A 23,982-nucleotide genomic window follows, 5' to 3' on the forward strand; every position below is an offset into this window, starting at 1 on the left:
GGAATCTCAGGATCCTAAAGCATACACCAATATCCTGATCAATATCATTTTTTCCTAATAAGATTAACGACTATATTTTCTTGGTTTTCTTTATTTGTACAGAAATAGTCAACAAAAGACTCATCTATGCTGTAGAATCACTTCAAACGGAATTAAGACCCGGAGATAAAATCAAAGTAATCTTTCAAAATCAGAGTAATCTTTCAAAAAGTGTTGCGGAATTTGTCCCCAAAACAAAATGTGATAAATATTTATCAAAGCATTTATTAAAGAAATGTATTTTCATTTTCCTTACAAAACTCGGGATGTCCACATCGATACAGACCAAAAGCACAAACAACAGAATATAGGCTTTACAACAGTTATTCACATCTACTGGCCTATAATCCAAAATCTCTCGTCATCGTCCAACTATGCTTTTGTTCCTCTACCTGTAATATAGAAAACTGAGTGGGTCAGGCTTGGGAGCCTAGTGAGTATATAGGGTTTCCAACCCACAATAAATAAATTTATTAATTTTCATCAACCAAAAATAAATTTATTAATTTCGTCAACTAATAATAACTTTGATTACGCGTTCACGTTATCCTCAATTTACGTCCCTAAACACCTATACAATGGACCTAGCCTAAGGATTTTCATCGGGGTGACAACATTGCTTTTCCTCAACAATTTATGTCAAATAAGCCAACCATCGGGGTGACAACACTGCTTTTCCTCAACAATTTAAGTCAAATAAAAGAACCATCGGGGTGACAACACTGCTTTTCCTCAGCAATTTATGTCAAATAGGCACAAAGTACATCGTCGCCGGGGTTTATACAACAGGCACTAAATCCATAGCTGCCAGGATTTATACAACAGGCACTAAATCCATAGCTATCAGGGTTATACAACAGGCACTAAATCCATAGCTACCAGGGTTTATACAACATATGCTAAGTCCATAGCTTTCATTTATCGACAACATTATTCACGGGAATCCACCTGCAATGCATGTCAATGGGTTTTTAGAGTACATCTGATGTACATATAGTTCACAACACCTAGAGGTTGCGAGCCTGCTAGTGTTCCACAGACCGTCTAGAATAGTCCATGGTTGTCATCCATAGTCTGCTGAATGACGGGGGCCAACGTTTGGGTAAAGGCTTTTCTCACTTTTCACCTCTCACCCTGACCTCATGATCTGTATCACCTTTCTTTTCATCATCCAAATCAGTTTTCATCACACACCAGCTATTTCATCTACCCAGGTTTTACCCAACATATTTGTAGATATAAAATACATATACAGTTTAAAACTTGTACAAAACAATTATTCAACATCCATCTCAAATAAAAAACAGATATATACACATAGCACATATTTTATATAAAATACTTCATATCTATGTGTAAGATGAAAGTGACTGTACACTCACTTGATAAGACGGTGGTTGGACAACACTTCCTCCCTTAAAACTATCTTTTTCGATGAAACCGGGGTGTTTTCTCAAAAACCGGGCTCCACGCGGGCAGAGTTTCGACTCGACAAATTCTTTTTCTTGGAGACTTCGAGGCTCCGGGCTTGCTTCGGGTGCTAGGTGTGTTCCCGAGGCTTCGGGAGGTGTAGGATAGGCTAAAAGTGGTATAGAGAGTGAAAAAGAATAATATTTGTAAATAAAAATTTGGAGGTCTCGCTTGCTATTTATAGGAGGCTGATGTCTCGCATTATGTTGGGCGTAATATCCTGGTACGCGGGGCGTACTGCCTTGGGAGCCACTACGTTGGGCGTACTTCGTTCCGCTGGGCATACGAAGGGATCATCTCAGAAGCGTCAAGGCTACGAACACGTGTGCACCATGCAGACGAGTAGGCGACGTAGCTGACTCCGGATCAAATACGTGTGAAGTACGCTGGACATAATCTTTAAGTACGTTGGGCGTACTCCTTCGTACCAGCCTTGAAATTTATGCCCAAAACTTCAAAAATCCATATATTTTGCATACGAGCTCCGTTTTAGATGTTCTTTATATCCACACGTATGTGAGATTATGCTCTACAACTTTCGTTTAGACTCCGTCGGCTACTTTTGAGTTTATTTTTAAATTTATATTTTTAACAGGCCAGGACAGGAAAAATCTATTAAAAATTCATAACTTCTTCATCTGACGTTCGTTTTCGTCTGTCTTTTTACCGTTGAACTACTATCACCAAGATCTTCGATTCTCGTTAAGTTTGTGTCGGCTAAAATTCGTTCAATCTCATATTCGAACTTCGGGCTTCATACTGGTAAGCCGAAACTTACAAAAATAATAACTTCCTCATACGTAGTCGGATTTTGGCGTTCTTTTCATGCACACTCTCGGTTTTACGAACACTACGACTTTTGTTTAGATCGCTAAGGCTAAAAAGCACTTTAACATAAGTTCAATTTTTACGTCACATAGCGTCGTGCCGGTTCTGTCGCGAAACTTCGACATGTCATAACTTCTTCGTTATAACTCGGATTTCGGTATTCTTTATATCTCCGGAATCCTTGTTTTAACCACTACAACTTTCAACATAGATATTGGGTTCATCTAAAATTTATTTTCGATGCTTATTTTTATCCTTCACTTATTAAATTATAATAATTAAGTATAAAGCACATAAACTCACATAATTTATTCTTATTACTTCAAAACATGTTATAATAGTTGACCTAGACTATTACCTCGTCTTTAATGCTTAGCCCGAAAACACGGGCGTTAGAATTATCTCCCTGTGACAACCGTCAAAATTCGAGTCGGTTCTAGATTTGATCAAACTTAGTTGCACATATTCGCACGACACATACTGGACTTAGTGACTAGAAACTCAGTTATAACCTACTAGAAACTTGGAAGCAACTAGAAACAATGGATAATGTACTTAGATTTCACATTGATATGTGAATTCTACAACTACTTAACTGTAGAGGCTATCCATATTCGGGTCACTCTTTGACTCGAACACCTTTTCATGAATCATATACACACATCATGCACTTGACCTAGAAGTAGAAATTAGGTCAAAGTCTCATAGAAACTTAAGTCAAAGTTGAAGACTAGGACTAGTACACTTGATTCCTCAATTTCGCTTAAATCTCGGAATCACTACATAGAATGCCAATAAACCGATAAAAATAAATTACAAACATTATTTATAACTATAAAAGAGTTATAATACCATAAGATAATTTAAAGTCTCAAATATTCTATTTATTTTGATATCCAAATTTTTACAAACTCTCAAAAACCCTAAAAACCCTAAAACTTAAATTTTATAAAGTTTAACATCAAGAATTCTATAAAAATAGTTATGAAACTTATAATATTATCTTAAAACAATTAAATTCAGGGAAATATAATCAAGGAAAATAAAAATTTAAGTCATTAACATTCATCCTTAATTTATAAGTCAAAAATCAAGGTTTCATGAATAAAAACTTGATTTTAGTGCACATTTTATATAAAATTTAGATATTTTATAAAATAACTTAAATTTTATAAAACAAAATGAATGAGAAAGGGTTATTATACTCAAAATTTCGGACCCCTCTCTTCCCATATCTCTCTCTCACACTCTCATTCTCCAACACACACACATCTCTCTTCTTTCTCTCTCTAGAAAACTCTCTCTACCTTCTCTCTAATTTTTTTTCTCCAAACACCACAACCACAGCCTCTTAACCACGAAATTATGGAGATTCATAAGGGTTTTTCAAGCCACAAATAAATTTAAGGTAAAGAACATACATCTCTTGAAGATCCACAACAATGATTTAAGCTATGCATGTGCATTTTACTTCGAAAACCGACTTCTACTTCTTCATCTTCTTCAAACTTGTTTTCTTTTTGTTAAAATGGTTTTTAGAGCATCATGGATGTGTTTTAACACCATGCATGTATGATAAACAAGGTTGCATGTTCATGATCTTAGTGCAAAAATCGATTTTAACGATTAAAACATCAAACTCAAGTTAAGAGTTTTTGAGAAACAAAATTTTGTTCATAAATGAATGTATACATTTTGATAAGTTTTAATCTTTTGATCTCTGGAAACATGACTAGAATATAAGTTTATCATGATATCTTTTAAAATATTTCAAAAGATTTACTCAAAGAAATGATGAAAACTCATTTTTCTAACCAATCACCATGCATGCAATCTGCCAGATTTCTTTACCTGACTTTAAACTGTCATATCTCACTCATTTCTTAACCAAAATTCGGGATTCTTTTTCTGAAATATAATATTTTGAGTTAGCTTTCAAACCCATCTGACCTCACTGGAAAATTCAAATATTTCGATTTTTAGCAATTTATACAAAACTGTTGCTCAATCTGCACCTTTTTGTGAATACTAGTTTTGTATTGCATGTTCAAAGATCTTATTCATCACTAAAAATCAAAGAAAAATTAACTTGAGCACTTAATATCATGTATTAAGAGGTATAAAAATATCTTGATTCAAAAGCCTTTGGAACATGTTGCAAAAATTCTCAAAGTAACATCAATAATTTTTACCAAAATCACAAGAATCAAGTTTTCTCTATAATTGTTTGAGCCTTTAGGCATGTTTTTCTACATCAAAAATAAGAAAACAATTTTTCATTGTTATTAAATTGTTTGAAGTTGCATTCTGGAAATTTTCAGCTCAATATATATTTTCTTTATTTTTACATGAAAATAATAATAAAATAGAGTGTTAAAGCATATAAAATACTTAAACTTGTAAATAAATTCTGGAAATATTTGTGGACGACCCTTTAAGTTAATAAACATGTCTCATAAAGTTTCATCGATTTTTGTTACTGTTTAGTATGGTTTTTAATTTTCTTTTTATTTAGCTCTAATAAATCATAAAACCACTTTAGGGAATGTGACAATATTATTTCTTATTTTTCGCAGCTTGTACCTTATAATTAAGACTCCGAAAAATATTTTGGGAATTTTTGAAAATGTATATCTATTTTTCTTGAATTTTTGTGTTTATAATGGACTAAAAACAGAAAAAATAGTTTTACTCATCCAAAATTCATGAAAATTTACCAAAAACTCTTATAATAAGTTAGGATGATACATAAAAATTTTGATGATTTTTATCTTCTGTATGCTATTTTTCTTCTATTTTCCCAAGATTTAATACACTTAAATGTACAAAAATCAGAAAAATTGTGTTAAACTTTTTGAAAACACATATTAATATTTTTCCTAGATTATGTACACTTTAGAATAGTTACACAAAAATTACAAGAATTTTTCATGATAATTTACTATTTTTCCATGATTTTATGATTATTCATGGAATTAAATGGTGAAAAATAGTTTGACAAATCAAAAATTCAAGAAAATTTATCTTAAGGTGTTTGACTTCAATTAAAAATGAAATACAAAGTTTGGGAAAGTTTAGAACTAAATTGATTTCGTTTTGAATATTTAATCATTGGAACACCTCTAAAATGTTAAATATTAACATTTCAATAATGGAAATTTTCCACTTAAATTGTTATATAACAATTGATTCTTTGAAACTTAATTTCCACAGAAAAATATTTGTAACTTATCAATATTAAATTTTGACACATTATTGGCATAATTCTATTGTAGTAGTAAGTATACTAGTATTAGATTTCAATTAGAGACTCATTAGTGTGTAACATCGTTGTAGTAAAACGATAGTGGTACGAGTGGAGCGTAGATCAAGGCATCATTTGCATCATCTCAATGCATTGTGAGTAGTCACGCACTCCCCTATTTTCAGTTTTTATGTTTTGGGGTGGAAAAGCATGTCCCGAAAAACTATTATTTGAATGTTGTATTTAAATTGATTTGTATCAAACATGATTGCTATTTTATTGCTATGTCTCTTTATGTATGTCTATGCAACACGGAACATGAGAACTTATCGTACTAAGGCCCTTCCCTTATCTCTAACCATTAACTCTTTGAGCCAATGGTCATTATGGATAGCGCTATTAGGAATTGACAACTCCTCACTCGCCTGATTGCTGGAGTGCATGATACCATATTAATCTATGGAACGATAAGCATAGATCTTGATAGGGCTTCAGTCATAGGTTTGGTTGAGAACTCATTGTTTGCTCATACACATACAAACTTGTTATTTATTATGGCAATAAACTCGTTTATCAATTATAGCAATCAACTTTGTTTCTTATTATAGCAATAAACTTTGTATCTCATTATAACAACGAACTTTTGTTACTAAATACTTATTTACTTGTTTTAGCAACAAAATTGGTTGCTTCTTATAGTAACAAACTTGTTTTCTCCTTGTAGCAATGAAACTTGATTACTCATTTTAGTAACAAACTTTATTTCCCATGAGGATATGAACGTTGCATCTCTTTTGGGCAACATACTTTATTTCTCATGATGACAACGAACTTTGTTTACACAAACTTATTTACTCATTTTAGCAATATATTTTTATCTATGGAAACTTATATCAAAATTTGATTTCGATTCATGAAACTAATATTATTTTTAAACTTGTGAGTACTCACCAACTATTTTTATAGTTGACGCTCGTTTTACATGCTTTTTCAGGAATCATCGAGTAAGTGGCACTTAGGGACACTTCAGTTTTAGGAGCATTCGCATGTGTTGTGTTTCAATTTACATTGTAATTTCTTTTAAAAGTTGTTCAAACCCATTGTAAAATTGTAATGATTTTTAATACTATGGTTGGTGTTGTCTTTTAACTTTTGCTATGAAACCCTTTATACTGCCACGCCTCGTGTTTCCGCTATAGCGGGGTGTGACAGGAAATGGTATCAGAGCCGAAGGTTATAGAGAATACCGGTTTTCCTTTGGAGAACCACAACTATAGCCAAAAAATTTCAAAATGTTTTTAAAATACCGAACATACTACTAGTATAACTAATTCGAGTATGCATTATTGGACTTTAACTAAGTATAGCCTGGCCAACTATGCTTAATTAAGGAAACTTAATGTGAGGCTTGAAACGGTTATAGTAGAATTATGTTCAAAACAATTTTCAACTTAAACTTTTGAAAAACAAAATTTTTGGTGTGCGTACGGGCATTGCATATTATAGGCATTCATCTAGATACACTTAGAAACTAAGTTCACTGTTATATCAATGCCCTTTTCTAGAAATATTCTTATCCCTTATCAAGTGCTAGGTTAACCACTTAGGTTATATCACTAGCCACTCTAAGAGCAATGCACAAAGTACTGATAATGGGTATTCCTCGGTAGCTATTGACTTTAGATATAAGGTTAGTAGTTAGATATACACTAGTAATAATCTTAAGTCGAAACCAATACCAATTATCCCTCAATACCTCTTCATCGTCTTCGTACTAGAGTTACAACTAGGAAAAAGCGTTTCGATACCGACACGAATGATAATTGGAGCATCGCGTAAGGATGTAGATGAGTCACCACTAAGTAATCACTTGGATACCATTGGCGGGCATTCCGGATTCGACTCACAAGGAGACACAAAGGTTTAACCTATTGCTACTAATACGTGAGACCTTATTACTACGCTACGATTTAGCTTTAGGTTGTTTCCACCTTCAGGTTAAAACTTAACATAGGATATCCCTTTGACCTCTATAAAAGGCCACGAAACTGCATTGACACCATAAAATGTTTTTCAAACAATTTTTCTTGCCCTTTATCTTAGGGAAAAAGACATCGGTACTCGTCTTATACTCGCCTTGTACTCGCCTTAGTATTTAGGTACGATCAGCTACACTAATATACTTATTCCTTACTTCTTAATCTTCCATCGAAAAATTATTTCGTTTCATCGGTTTTATTTATCATCGATAAAATACTTTATAACCACTTCATACAACTTACTAGACATTTCCTAACAATGTAAGCCATATTCTCGCTAAAAATCTTTTGACAACTTGCTTTAACTTAACACTTTTCTTCAAAACTCAATTTAACCAATATTGGTTTTAACCTTGCTATTTCAATTTCATTTCAAATTCATTTCAATGGATTGATGTGCTTTTAAGGGCATATAAACCATTTTAAACATTGCTTACCATTTTGACACGTCTTCGAAAAACTAGAAATATTTTCTTTTATAATCGTGTTTAAACTCTTTACTATAAAACTTAAACATATGACGTTAAAGTTCATATTATGTGTAAAAGCTTCATCGGATCTTCAAACCACTTTTGTTTTAAGACTTTTGACTACTTCCCCATTTAGGCATCGTACTTTACTTAAATGTGTTTTCTTGAAACCCAACATGGTATTTTTACAACTTTCTAATCCAAATGTGTTTACAAGACATCACTGATGCCTACATTTCAAAACACACCTTATTTGTTTATTTTATTTCAAATTAGTTTTATAATCTATGTTTATAAAACTTACAACATTGCAAAACTTAGTGTTCACTTTTAAAGTTCCAGTGACACCTTCAACAATGTATAATTACTCTTCTAAATCTATTGAGTCTTTACCTCATATGTTTTAACTATTATTGAACTCCATTCTAAAAAGTCAAATTGTCAGATTTTCAACTACCGTTTGTAATGCTTCTTCTTTTTCACAAATGGAGTTTAACTTAATAAGGTAACTCGTGATTATTAGCAAACATTCTAAGACTCTCACATGTCTATTTAATCATCAATATACATCAAATATTAAAGTTTGAAATATATCTCAACCTAGTTTTAATCTACCTATAGGTATTGTTCTTATAATTTTAACAATAACAATCATTGCCGCCGCTACCTTCCTTTTTCTTTCCCCCGCACTTGATTTCTTGATCTCCTTATGAATTTAGATCTCGCACACCCATAATAGTAACATAATACATTGTCTAACTTTGTTTCTGTCTATTTTGCTTCTCCTAGTATCATGTTTGTACACATACATACTAGAAGTCTATCCTTTCGTTTTGAGCGATTAATACATGTAGAGCCGTGAGGAATAATTTTTATTTAGTCAAATTTGATATATTCAATTACGCCTTTTTATCATATACATCTTGTTTTTATTTTGAAATCTCTATAAACAAGTGATCCTTATTTACATTTGCTCTTTCGTTCTAAATTCAGAAACTTGATATAAAATGCAATTTTCATTGTATTTTTCCTTATAATTAATACACAAGATGAATACTCTTATGCTTATAATTTTTCTATATCCGGAAAATATATGTGAAGGATATGTATCCTTATGTTTCTTCTTTTCTTTAAATACATCAAGAATTTTGAATTTTACGATTATCTATTCTCTAAATGATTGTTTTTGTAGAAACACTAAACTATGAATGCCCTATTTTGAAGATTGACATTTTTACACCTTTCTTAAAATAGTAATTTACTTTGCAATTTTCAGTGAGTTCCTAAACTCTCAAGCTTGTTTTCATAAGTATTTTGACTCCTCGTAAACTTAGATTTGTCCTGACTTAGACAATTAGTCAATTTTTCAAATAGCGTAATATCAATAATTTCAATAAAATTTTTTTTTCCCTTAATGACGACTTAAACCTTTAACTTTAATTAATCTTTATATTATTTTACTACTTTGTTGGATCGCCACACATGTATCTTCTTTATCTTGGAATTATTACACATTTTGATAATACTGAGATTAATTATCATTTCTAAACAGACATTTTGATAACCATGAGATTTTTAATCACTTCTAAACACTTAAAATGCTATATACACAATGTGATTTAATTTATCATAAATTTTCATCGCCTCCATTTGCACCAATGACTCTCTAAATATATTTATTCTTCGAATAAGGTTTTATTATTGTAAGAGTAACCGTAGTAGTAATTATAGCCTCGGAGATGCTCAATCATTCGTAATTTATTTTGTCGACGACACTTAATTAGCCTTTACATTTGAGATGTACCAAAACTTCGTTGCCTACCCTTAGTACGTATTTTTAGGAACTTACCCTCAATCGCTTCTCTTTCATTCGTGCTACCCCTTCTTATTTCAAAATATATCCTTTCCAGATGTAGTAGCCAACCCGGAAGTGAACAAATTGTTCCTAATCTCTTCTTTATTAGGCGGCGAATTTACACTTAGTGCTAATTTAGAACGCGACTTAAGGATCAATGTGGATTTAACGCTCAGTGCAGTTAGTGCTTCAGCAAAACTTATAGCTCTCTTAATTCAGATAATATCTAACTAGATGATCTTTTTCGACTAGGTCGCCATGTTTGGATCATGATTTCCATGATCCTAATTTCTCGCAATCTAAGTTGTAGAACTCGAATTAAGGAAACATTAATTTGACTATAGCTAAAGAATTGAGCTTTTCCCTTGAGGAAATAAACCCGAAATAATCAAAGAACATTGCAAGTCACCACCTCTCCAACTATATAATTGTATTCGACTGAGTTCTAATAGAATACGTCACGAATTGAATTTCGGGGCGAAATTCTTTCAACCGGGGGAGAATGTGACAACCGTCAAAATTCGAGTCGGTTCTAGATTTGAATAAACTTAGTTGCACATATACGCACGACACATACTGGACTTAGTGACTAGAAACTCAGATATAACCTACTAGAAACTTGGAAGCAACTAGAAACAATGGATAATGTACTTAGATTTCACATTGATATGTGAATTCTACAACTACTTAACTGTAGAGGCTATCCATATTCGGGTCACTCTTTGACTCGAACACCTTTTCATGAATCATATACACACATCATGCACTTGACCTAGAAGTAGAAATTAGGTCAAAGTCTCATAGAAACTTAAGTCAAAGTTGAAGACTAGGACTAGTATACTTGATTCCTCAATTTCGCTTAAATCTCGGAATCACTACATAGAATGCCAATAAACCCATAAAAATAAATTACAAACATTATTTATAACTATAAAAGAGTTATAATACCATAAGATAATTTAAAGTCTCAAATATTCTATTTATTTTGATATCCAAATTTTTACAAACTCTCAAAAACCCTAAAAACCCTAAAACTTAAATTTTATAAAGTTTAACATCAAGAATTCTATAAAAATAGTTATGAAACTTATAATATTATCTTAAAACAATTAAATTCAGGGAAATATAATCAAGGAAAATAAAAAGTTAAGTCATTAACATTCATCCTTAATTTATAAGTCAAAAATCAAGGTTTCATGAATAAAAACTTGATTTTAGTGCACATTTTATATAAAATTTAGATATTTTATAAAATAACTTAAATTTTATAAAACAAAATGAATGAGAAAGGGTTATTATACTCAAAATTTCGGACCCCTCTCTTCCCATATCTCTCTCTCTCACACTCTCATTCTCCAACACACACACATCTCTCTTCTTTCTCTCTCTAGAAAACTCTCTCTACCTTCTCTCTAATTTTTTTTTCTCCAAACACCACAACCACAGCCTCTTAACCACGAAATTATGGAGATTCATAAGGGTTTTTCAAGGCACAAATAAATATAAGGTAAAGAACATACATCTCTTGAAGATCCACAACAATGATTTAAGCCATGCATGTGCATTTTACTTCGAAAACCGACTTCTACTTCTTCATCTTCTTCAAACTTGTTTTCTTTTTGTTAAAATGGTTTTTAGAACATCATGGATGTGTTTTAACACCATGCATGTATGATAAACAAGGTTGCATGTTCATGATCTTAGTGCAAAAATCGATTTTAACGATTAAAACATCAAACTCAAGTTAAGAGTTTTTGAGAAACAAAATTTTGTTCATAAATGAATGTATACATTTTGATAAGTTTTAATCTTTTGATCTCTGGAAACATGACTAGAATATAAGTTTATCATGATATATTTTAAAATATTTCAAAAGATTTACTCAAAGAAATGATGAAAACTCATTTTTCTAACCAATCACCATGCATGCAATCTGCCAGATTTCTTTACCTGACTTTTAACTGTCATATCTCACTCATTTCTTAACCAAAATTCGGGATTCTTTTTCTGAAATATAATATTTTGAGTTAGCTTTCAAACCCATCTGACCTCACTGGAAAATTCAAATATTTAGATTTTTAGCAATTTTTACAAAACTGTTGCTCAATCTGCACCTTTTTGTGAATACTAGTTTTGTATTGCATGTTCAAAGATCTTATTCATCACTAAAAATCAAGGAAAAATTAACTTGAGCACTTAATATCATGTATTAAGAGGTATAAAAATATCTTGATTCAAAAGCCTTTGGAACATGTTGCAAAAATTCTCAAAGTAACATCAATAATTTTTACCTAAATCACAAGAATCAAGTTTTCTCTATAATTGTTTGAGCCTTTAGGCATGTTTTTCGACATCAAAAATAAGAAAACAATTTTTCATTGTTATTAAATTGTTTGAAGTTGCATTCTGGAAATTTTCAGCTAAATATATATTTTCTTTATTTTTATATGAAAATAATAATAAAATAGAGTGTTAAGGCATATAAAATACTTAAACTTGTAAATAAATTCTGGAAATATTTGTGGATGACCCTTTAAGTTAATAAATATCTCTCATAAAGCTTCATCGATTTTTGTTACTGTTTAGTATGGTTTTTAATTTTCTTTTTATTTAGCTCTAATAAATCATAAAACCACTTTAGGGAATGTGACAATATTATTTCTTATTTTTCGCAGCTTGTACCTTATAATTAAGACTCCGAAAAATATTTTCGGAATTTTTGAAAATGTATATCTATTTTTGTTGAATTTTTGTGTTTATAATGGACTAAAAACAGGAAAAATAGTTTTACTCATCCAAAATTCATGAAAATTTACCAGAAACTCTTATAATATGTTAGGATGATACATCAAATTTTTGATGATTTTTATCTTCTGTATGCTATTTTCTTCTATTTTCCCAAGATTTAATACACTTAAATGTACAAAAATCAGAAAAATTGGGTTAAACTTTTTGAAAACACATATTAATATTTTTCCTAGATTATGTACACTGTAGAATAGTTACACAAAAATTACAAGAAGTTTTCATGATAATTTACTATTTTTCCATGATTTTATGATTATTCATGGAATTAAATTGTGAAAAATAGTTTGACAAATCAAAAATTCAAGAAAATTTATCTTAAGGTGTTTGACTTCAATTAAAAATGAAATACAAAGTTTGGGAAAGTTTAGAACTAAATTGATTTCGTTTTGAATATTTAATCATTGGAACACCTCTAAAATGTTAAATATTAACATTTCAATAATGGAAATTTTCCACTTAAATTGTTATATAACAATTGATTCTTTGAAACTTAATTTCCACAGAAAAATGTTTGTAACTTATCAATATTAAATTTTGACACATTATTGGCATAATTCTATTGTAGTAGTAAGTATACTAGTATTAGATTTCAATTAGAGACTCATTAGTGTGTAACATCGTTGTAGGAAAACGATAATGATACGAGTGGAGCGTAGATCAAGGCATCATTTGCATCATCTCAATGCATTGTGAGTATTCACGCACTCCCCTATTTTCAGTTTTTATGTTTTGGGGTGGAAAAGCATGTCCCGAAAAACTATTATTTGAATGTTGTATTTAAATTGATTTGTATCAAAAATGATTGCTATTTTATTGCTATGTCTCTCTATGTATGTCTATGCAACACGGAACATGAGAACTTATCGTACTAAGGCCCTTCCCTTATCTCTAACCATTAACTCTTTGAGCCAATGGTCATTATGGATAGCGCTATTAGGAATTGACAACTCCTCACTCGCCCGATTGCTGGAGTGCATGATACCATATTAATCTATGGAACGATAAGCATAGATCTTGATAGGGCTTCGGTCATAGGTTTGGTTGAGAACTCATTGTTTGCTCATACACATACAAACTTGTTATTTATTATGGCAATAAACTCGTTTATCAATTATAGCAATCAACTTTGTTTCTTATTATAGCAATAAACTTTGTATCTCATTATAACAACGAACTTTTGTTACTAAATACTTATTTACTTGTTTTAGCGACAAAATTGGTTGCTTCTTATAGTAACGAACTTGTTTGCTCCTTGTAGCAATGAAACTTGAGTACTCATTTTAGTAACAAACTTTATTTCCCATGAGGATATGAACGTTGCATCTCTTTTGGGCAACATATTTTATTTCTCATGATGACAACGAACTTTGTTTACACAAACTTATTTACTCATTTTAGCAATATATTTTTATCTATGGAAACTTATATCAAAATTTGATTTCGATTCATGAAACCAATATTATTTTTAAACTTGTGAGTACTCACCAACTATTTTTATAGTTGACGCTCGTTTTACATGCTTTTTTAGGAATCATCGAGTAAGTGGCACTTAGGGACACTTCAGTTTTAGGAGCATTCGCATGTGTTGTATTTCAATTTACATTGTAATTTCTTTTAAAAGTTGTTCAAACCCATTGTAAAATTGTAATGATTTTTAATACTATGGTTGGTGTTGTCTTTTATACTGCCACGCCTCGTGTTTCCGCTATAGCGGGGTGTGACACTCCCCCTTACAATGATTCCGTCCCCAGAATCAGATATCAACAAACAAATGCAAATAGCGACTCATCATGTTATTCTCCGTTTCCCATGTGAGATTTGGCCCATTCTTATGTTTCCATCGCACAAGCACTAAATTGACCATCTTGCGTCGCAACTTTTTAGTCTTACGGTCAACAATTGTCTCCGGTTCTCCAATTAACCTCTTCCTTTCATCCATCCTTAACTCAGAAATTGGAATTATGTTGGGAACTTCTCCCGTGAACTTTCTCAAATAACACACGCAGAAAGTTTTATGAATACCATTTAGTTCTTCTGGTAGTTCTAGCTTGTAAGCTTGGTTCCCAATCTTCTAGAGAACTTTAAACGGTCCAATAAACCTTGGACTCAACTTTCCCATTTTACCAAATCTTATAAATCTCTTCCATGGCGAGACTTTAAGTAAAATCGAATCTCCAACTTCAAATGTTATCGGTTGTCTTTTCTTGTTAGCATAGCTCTATTGACGATCCTAAGCTGCTAACATCCTTTCCCTAATCACTTTCAGCTTTTCAGCAGTCCGACGAACTATCTCGGGTCCCATAAACTGCTTTTCTCCAGCTTCAAGCCAACATGACGACGTTGACACTTTTGTCCATACAAAGCTTGATAAGGTGTCATCTTCATGTTCGAGTGAAAACTATTATTGTAGGAAAACTCTACTATAGTAGGCTGATGGGTCATGTTCTAATGACCTCCCATTGTATTATGTACTGCTTAGACTCAAGTCTTTTAGAGTCGAGTTTTTAAACATAATATACCTTCCTTCGTGTTCCAATGTGATCACATTCTAACTTGTAGTACTTCTAGCTACAAGCCTCTTACTTTAATAATGATTGGGATACTTCAATCTTCCAGTTTGAGTTAGATACTACATCGGACTTGGTTCCCTGAACCACATGACTAACTTATCTTGGTCGGACTCGATTCGATATAATATCTTGGGTCGGAATAACAATCATCTTTCTTAGTCATTACCGAAACGATGGTAACGACAAACTAGAACAAAATGGAATCAATTACTAGCTCCTTGGTAACCTCGTGACTTTCTGTGATCCAAGTGCGAGTCCTATGCTTCCGGTAGTATAGGCCTCTACTACCATTCACACCTACTCATACTCGTCCCAAGTATTGTCTCGCAGTTCTCCAAGTCACCATACAAGAACTTCACATAGTCATTCAATACATCAGATAACAAAACCAGGTTTTATATTATTTCTTGAAACGATTACACAGAGGTTCAAGTTTACTCGATACTATGCCTCTAATAGGCAACACCACTTGTTACTATTCACATTACTACTTCATAACTTGATCTTCGAGTATCAAGTCTTTACTTCTAATTCCTAGCGTTATTATTTGCTTCGTTGAGGATCATGTGGATTGCCCTTGGCCTTGGTGGTGAATCTGGCCTTGCTGTCTCGTTTTTCTTTGTGCTGTCTTTAGGAATATGTCCTTCTTCCCTACATCCATAACACACCCTCTTGGGAAACGTACACTCATCGGTGTAATGCCCGATCTTTCCACACTTGAAACAAGTCACCTCCCTTCTAGAGTGTTTATTTTTGCACTTCCCGCACCATTTTTCTTTACCTCTTCGTTTGCCAGACTTTGAGAACATGTTGCTCTTGTTGGACCTTGAAGACCCCTGAAATTTCCTCTTCTTTCCAACTTCAACCTTGTTGGTGGTACTGTCGTTGATCATTTCTTCAATAGAGTTAGCAACTCGGATAGTTGCCTCAAGAGCAGATGCCTGACGTACTGGCACAGTAAGTTCGTCCTTACTTTGTTGAAGTAAATGTTTTGTCTCTTCCATCTGTTGATCCAACATCGTCCGCACCATTAACAGTACCCCTGCCATTGAAATTGGCTCAGGCTACGGGTTATCGATTCCCAATCCACTTTGAGTGCTTTCCATTTCGATCTATACACCAAAGTAGATGAATTTAGATCTTTATATTTGATATATGTTTAAATCTTCGTTATCACTCTGAAACGTTTAAATGCTAGTTCTAATATCATAGTCATACGTTTAGAATCCTGAACACATAAGGTTTCCAGATCTGATCGGCAACAGACCATAAATCCGAAAAAATAATATCATATGTGGCAAACATATAGCATTTAACACATAAAAGCGTTTTAAGCATCTTTCCTAAAATATACTAGTGCTTGTGTCTAAGTTTAAGTCTACAAATCCTACAAAATTCCTAGTTCGCTTAAACTAATGCTCTGATACCAACTGTGACATTCCCATTTTTACGGCCAGAAAAAGACCGGTTTCGTTTATGCCTCTAAAATAAAATCAGAGTAATCTTTCAAATAGTGTTGCGGAATTTGTCCCCAAAACCAAATGTGATAAACACTTATCAAAGCATTTCTTAAAGAAATGTATTTTCATTTTCCTAACAAAACTCGGGATGTCCACATCGATACAGACTAAAAGCATAAACAGTACAATATAGGCCTTACAACAATTATTTACATCTACTGGCCTATAATCCAAAATCTCTCGTCATCGTCCAACTATGCTCTTGTTCCTCTACCTGTGATATAGAAAACTGAGTGGGTCCGGCTTGGAAGCCTGGTGACTATATAAGGTTTTCAACCAACAATAAATAAATTTATTAATTTTCATGAACCAACAATAAATTTATTAATTTCATCAAATAACAATAACTCTGATTACCCGTTCTGTATCCTCACTTTACATCCCTAAACACCTATACAATGGACCTAGCCTAAGGATTTTCATCGGGGTCACAACACTGCTTTTCCTCAGCAATTTATGTCAAATAAGGCAACCATCGGGGTGACAACACTGCTTTTCCTCAGCAATTTATGTCAAATAAGACAACCATCGGGGTGACAACACTGCTTTTCCTCAGCAATTTATATCAAATAGGCACGAAGTACATCGTCGCCAGGGTTTATACAAGAGGAACTAAATCCATAGCTGCCAGGGTTTATACAATAGGCACTAAATCCATAGCTGCCAAGGTTTATACAACACGCACTAAATCCATAGCTACCACGGTTTATACAACATATGCTACGTCCATAGCTCTCATTTATCGACAACATTATTCATGGGACTCCACCTTCATTGCATGTCATTGGGTTTTTAGAGTACATCTGATGCACATATAGTTCACAACACCTACAGGTTGCGAGCCTGCTAGTATTCCACATGCCGTCTAGAATAGTCCATCGTTGTCATCCATACTCTGCTGAATGACAGGGTCCAACGTTTGGGTAAAGGCTTTTCTCACTTTTCACCTCTCACCCTCATCTCATGATCTATATCAACTATCTTTTCATCATTCAACTCATTTGTCACACCCCCAAACCAGAACGGCAGGAACGTTCGGGGGCGGAGGACGTCATGTTCAGTATCATAACAATTGAATAGTAAAGAAAGCACACACCACCATAACATATATTTGAAAAGTTTACATGATTTTTGTATTACATGTTTCAAAAGTCAAATACAATATGATGTTACAAAAGATATTACTAACGCTAGAGCATTAGTCCCCAAAAGCAGTTGCTAACCTGGTTTAACGATTTCCTGAGAATACAAGTTATTTCAAAGAAAAAGTGTCAACAATTAAGTTGGTGAGTTCATAAGTATATATTTGTATGCCATTTGAAAGTTTCGTGTTTGTTTTCCAGAAAATCCGATATTTTCTCATAAATGGAGTTATGAATCTTTGTTTGTATAATATGGATGTATTGAACCAGGAAAAACCTATATTTTCCTAACAGTGGAGAGTAGTCTCAAATGTCCAAGACTATGATTTTGTAAGTAAATATGTCATACTTAAAATAATGATGCATAGTTTTATTAGTAAACAAAACTATAAGAAGTTTGTAATTTGGCGTAAAAGTAATTGTAATATTACTTTTCCCGCAAAAACATAAATACCATAATAATTGTCTATCCTGTGAGTTTTCATAACCGTACTATGATGGGTTTGCCTGCGGCGACGTTCTTCAGGCGTCGAAGCGATATGATATTTGTCACCTCGCGGACTGTAGCTAACAGTCAGGGCGCGGGATCATCAGTCCCGTATAAATCTATACACACGTATCACGTTCTCACAACAGAGACTCTGGTTATAGAACAGGGCTTTCTAGTGGTACCTTGATAGGTATGGTGAAGACGATTGACTCACATATTCTCAATTAAGTCACGTATTTGGAAAGATATATGAATGATTTCTGAGATGATTACCCTTTCTATAGTGTTAACAAAGGCATAGTAATGAGTTGCATTTTCTTATATAAACATGATGTTATAGTTGAAATGGTTACTCTTGGTATGATGTAGTATGCAGATATATAAATAAAACATATTTTTATTTATAAAACATATTGTACCCCATGAGGGTAAAGTTGCAATGAATGATGTTTTCCATGATAATAATTTCATAAGATAGTTAAAACAACAGTATGAAAAGTATAGCAAAAGATTTGTGTTTCACACGAGTTTAACCGTGTGTTTACTTGTATTCCCCCCCCCCCCCCTTTAAAAGCGTTTAAAAGCATTTAAAAAGCATTTGAAAACTTAGTGATAGGGGTATGAACTCACTTGGTTGAAGTGGTAGCTTGAAGAAGGTGAGACAAAGATCGAGCAGAACTTCGACTGGAGAAAGCTGATTTCTCGGGATTCTCGGGAATCTCGGGAATCTCGGGAGCGTAACACTTACTTCGAGACTTGGATGTGCAAACTGGGATGGCTTCGAGGGGTGAAATGCAGAGCATAAGCACGAGGAAGAGAGGAATTGAGCATTAAACCCGGAACCCCTTGGGTTCTATTTATAGGCTGACTTTGGGGTCTCACGTCGTGAGTTTTGCCAATTCACGTCATGAGTTTGTCCCGATTCGCTCATAGCATGCGTCATCGTCAAGTGGCTCTGAAATCGTCAGTCAGACTGTTCACGTCGTGAACTTTAGTGTTCACGTCGTGAACTCTGAAAATTCTGACACAGCGTCGAAACTCGTGCCTCGAACTTCAGAAATTCATATCTTTCGCATACGAGCTCCGTTTTCGACGTTCTTTATATCCACGCATAGGTGAGATTATGCTCTACAACTCTCGTTTAGACTTCGTCGGCTAATTTTCAATTTATTTTTAATATTGTATTTTTAACAGGCCGGGACAGGAAAAGTCCGTTAAAAATCCATAACTTCTTCATCCGATGTCCGTTTTCGTCAGACTTTTTACCGTTGTAATACCATTGATGAGATCTTCGATTCTCGTTTAGGTCATGTTGGCAAAAAGTCGCTCGATCTCTATTTCGAGTTTTTAGCTGTCTACTGCTATGTCCGAAACTTCGAAAAATCATAACTTCCTCATATGAAGTCAGATTTGGGCGTTCTTTTTATGTATGTTTACGGTTTTGGGATATCTACAACTTTCATGTAGATACCTAAGGTTGAAAAGTATTTTATTGAAATTTCGTATTTTACCCTTAACAGTATTTTACCGGTTTTGTTGCGGATCTTCGATTGGTAATAACTTCTTTGTTATAACTCGGATTTCAGTGTTCTTTATATTTTTGGAAACCTTGTTACGATATCTACCACTTAGTATACTCAAACTGAGCTTTTCGAACATTTCATTTTTGACGTTATTCCAATTATATTAAGCTAGGTTACCAAACTCGACTTTGGATCGATACATCGATTCGAAATATCGGGTTGTTACATCATCCCCCCGTTAGAGGGAATTTCGTCCCGAAATTATTTACAAGGTAAGTGTCTATGGACTAGGGAAGAGATGCGGGTACTTTGTTGCATCTGATCTTCTCGCTCCCAAGTCAATTCAGGTCCCCGCTTAGCATTCCAGTGAACCTTCACTATTGGTATGCGACTTTGCTTTGTTCGCTTGATTTCCCTATCCATGATTTCCACAGGTTCTTCCACAATGTTAAGATTTTCGTTCAACTCGATTTCCTCGAGCGGAATTACAAGGGTTTCATCAGATAGACACTTCTTTAGATTAGACACGTGAAACACAGGATATACGTTGTTTAAGTTCGAGTGGTAGTTGGAGTCTATAAGCTACTGGACCAATCCTCGTAGTAAGTTCGAAGGGTCCAATGTAACTTGGGTTTAGTTTTTCATGCTTCCCAAAGCGTATCATGCCCTTCCAGCGTGAGACCTTCAGTAAGGCGCGGTCACCAACCTGAAATTCCAAGTTGTTCACGGATTTGGACAATCTTTTTAGTTGTCTCCCTAATGATTTCTGAGCCAGTTTGAGTGTTATCAGGGACTAGGCCTCTCGCCAACTGCGTGTCACCCACTTCCGCCCAACACAGAGGTGATCTGCACTTGCGGCCATAGAGGGCTTCAAAAAGGAGCAGTCTTGATGCTACTGTGATAACTGTTGTTATACGGGAATTTCAACTAACGGTAAGTGGATGTCCCATGCTTTAACGAAGTCTATTACACAAGCTCGTAACATGTCTTCTTGGGTTTGGATAGTTCTCTCAGTCTGTCTGTCAGTTTGTGGGTGATAGGCTGTACTCATATCTAGCTTAGTTCCCAAGGCTTTTTGCAGTGATTGCCAGAATCGTGATGTGAATCGGCTATCTCCGTCCGAGATAATAGATATCGGCACTCCGTGAAGTCGCACGATTTCCTGGATGTAAGTCCTTGTCAGTCTTTCCATCCCATCCGTCTCCTTGATTGGTAAGAAGTGGGTAGACTTGGTTAACCTGTCGACGGTTAATGCAAAGGGTCTTTCCGTAGCGCATGGAGTTGGTATAGTGAGGACCAAGCCAATCCATTTCTAATAGCTACTTGAGAACTTCTTATCGTAATGTGCGTTACATCGATTGTTTAGAGTGATGGCATCTTCTATGTATGTGTCTTTAGCGCCTTCTGTTTTATTCTTGTTATTACTGTTGCAAATATTTATACCACCTTTATAGTTGGTATAGGTAGTAGGACTACTTTGGTAATTACTGGTGGAATATCGCAATACGATCCCTACAAAGTCCCTCTACCCTCGTTTAGTGTAAACAAATCGTATATAGTTAGGATTGAGACGATAGTTGACTGAGCAGCTCTGCTCTAAGTCCAAAATCAACCAATAAACAGGAAGTAAAGTGGAATTACTTACTCTAAGTCTGCAAAATCTTAACAATGTATGACCCTAATGTTATACTAAGCCATCCTAGCTCACCCGTATGGATCCTAAGTTTGTATACGACTGTTGTGTTAATTTATGATTTTGATTTAATTGACTAAAACTTTTATGAAAATTTGATGCTTAATTATTGTTATTTTGGAAAACGTACCAAAATTCAAGTAGATTCCCTATTGTTTCCTTATGACTCGTCGTTAAACTCCTCTCGTTCCTCCATCATTCCTCTCTGTCGGGCAATCTCTGTTAAAGTGCCCCTTTTCACTGCATAAATAGCATACTGGATCTACTCCAACATTGGGGATCGGAGTCCTACAGTGATCGTTGGTGTGCCCTTTCTTCTCGCACCTATCACAATAGATCTCTCGACAGGCTCCGTAATGATGGTAGTTGCACCTTTTGCATTGTGGGAGGTTTCCTAAATATGGTGTTGTTGTTGTTGAGGGAGTAGGGCCAGTGGGGTAGGGATTGCTACCTCTTGTTGCCTTTTGATAGGCCCTTGAGTCGAACTGCTCCCCTTTTCGTTCCAGAACTTTCGTTTCATGTTTTTAGGTTTGTAGGTTGGAGTATTCTTGTACGTAGAAACTCGTTGGTTTCCTTGGTTGTTACTAAGATTTGAATTGTCAACACCATTTCCATGTTTACTAGGGTTACTTGCATTCCGATGTGCCATGATGACTGTCACGGCGGCTGTGACCGCAGCTTGAAAAGTAGCTGAGTCTATATGCAGGAGTGGTGTTTCGTTGGTTGGTTGGTTGTTTCAATGTGAAGACATGATTCTGTTACATGATGTGAAACGAGTTGGTTAGATAACTATGATCGTTGTTAGCTGGATTCTATATGTATAATTTCCCCATCCTCTTATTCGGTTTCTAATGTTTCGACTTACATCCCTATGATGTATTTATGAATGAGGGTTGAAATAGGTATCGTATTTACGTTAAGTTTTAGCAAATTAGGGTATAGATGTTGAAATCTTAGGTCGATCTAGTTTCATGGGTTTTGGAAGAGGGTATCCCTCTTACTATTTTTGGTTATGAAGAAGGATGTCATATACCTATCTCATAGCGCGAGTAATATAATTACCACTCACTAGGTAATATTAATTTTCAATTATTCGTTTGACGCATTAGGTCCTCTACCACTTCGCATGCTTCACGAGTGGTTCCCTCTGTTCTCTGTTCTATTTTTGGTGGAAATGATTTGTTATCTCCTAGTATCTCTATAGGGTGTCCTTCTCAGGTGTGTTGAATCTTTGTCATTGTTTTGATTGCCCTAGTTGAAGTTGTAGAGATTTGATATCCTATGGTAACTGTCTCTTTCTCTAAAGGGTGTAGGTGATTTGAAAATTGGGCTTATCGAAGGATTTGGTTTGTTTGGTTAGCGAGACGGCATTTTCCCGCTATAGGGTTAAAGATGAAATGGTGGCAAGACTTCAACAAAGTTTCCAAGTTCAATTCCATTGAACTTCCATAGATTAGGTCAACAACGATAGTGTAGTGAGTTGCTAAAACAGTTTATGGCATGAATTGTTTACATAGCCAAAGCATGGATTGATGGTGATGATCTTTAAAGGGAACAAGAAGTCCGTCATAATAGTTGGTGTAGAAGTTACATAGAGTTCGGAAAACTTGACCTTGGAGTAGGTCTATAATACATCACACAGGGAAAACTTGATAGCATAGAGATCTAGTAAAACCGTACTAGCTAGACCGGAAAGTTTACATGAAAAGAGTACTAATCGGAGTACATACGAAGGTTATCCGATAACCCAAAAGAAAGAGTGAGTAGAGTGCCCTCTACTCGTGATGGGAACTACTTGGATGAGCCTTTGGTTCTGCTAACTGACGCTCCATCTTGCACATACGACTTTCATACATTGCCTGGTGTGCTCGAAGTTTTCTGACTGCAGTTTGAGTTGTAGTTAGTTCCCTCTGTAGAGCTTCGTTTTGATTTACGATTCTTCCATGGGATAATCCTAACTGTCGGATGTGAACTGCATTGACTCCAGTGTTCGAATCATTCTCCTCAGTTCGATGGATGGTTGTCCTTCCTTGTTCATCAATGCGAGCAATTCGGCGAACCAATATAGGAAGGACTCTGTCTGCTGAGCCTCCCTCGCTCAGATTGTAGAAGCTTCGGTCTCCATTGTATGGAAGGGGTTGACCCTGTTCGCGACTCCACCTATTCAGGTTGGTTGCCCATAGAGGTGTCGAGCCATGAAATTCTGGTCGAGGATTAGGATTTTGGATTGAAGCCACTAAGGGTAGGTTATTGTCTTCGGGATCTGAGTCGGAGTCTTCGTGCATTTCTTC

This window comes from Lactuca virosa, chromosome 4, assembly GCF_052849685.1.
Source record: "Lactuca virosa cultivar CGN04683 chromosome 4, Lactuca_virosa_CGN04683_v6, whole genome shotgun sequence".
NCBI classification, from domain to species: Eukaryota; Viridiplantae; Streptophyta; class Magnoliopsida; order Asterales; family Asteraceae; genus Lactuca; species Lactuca virosa.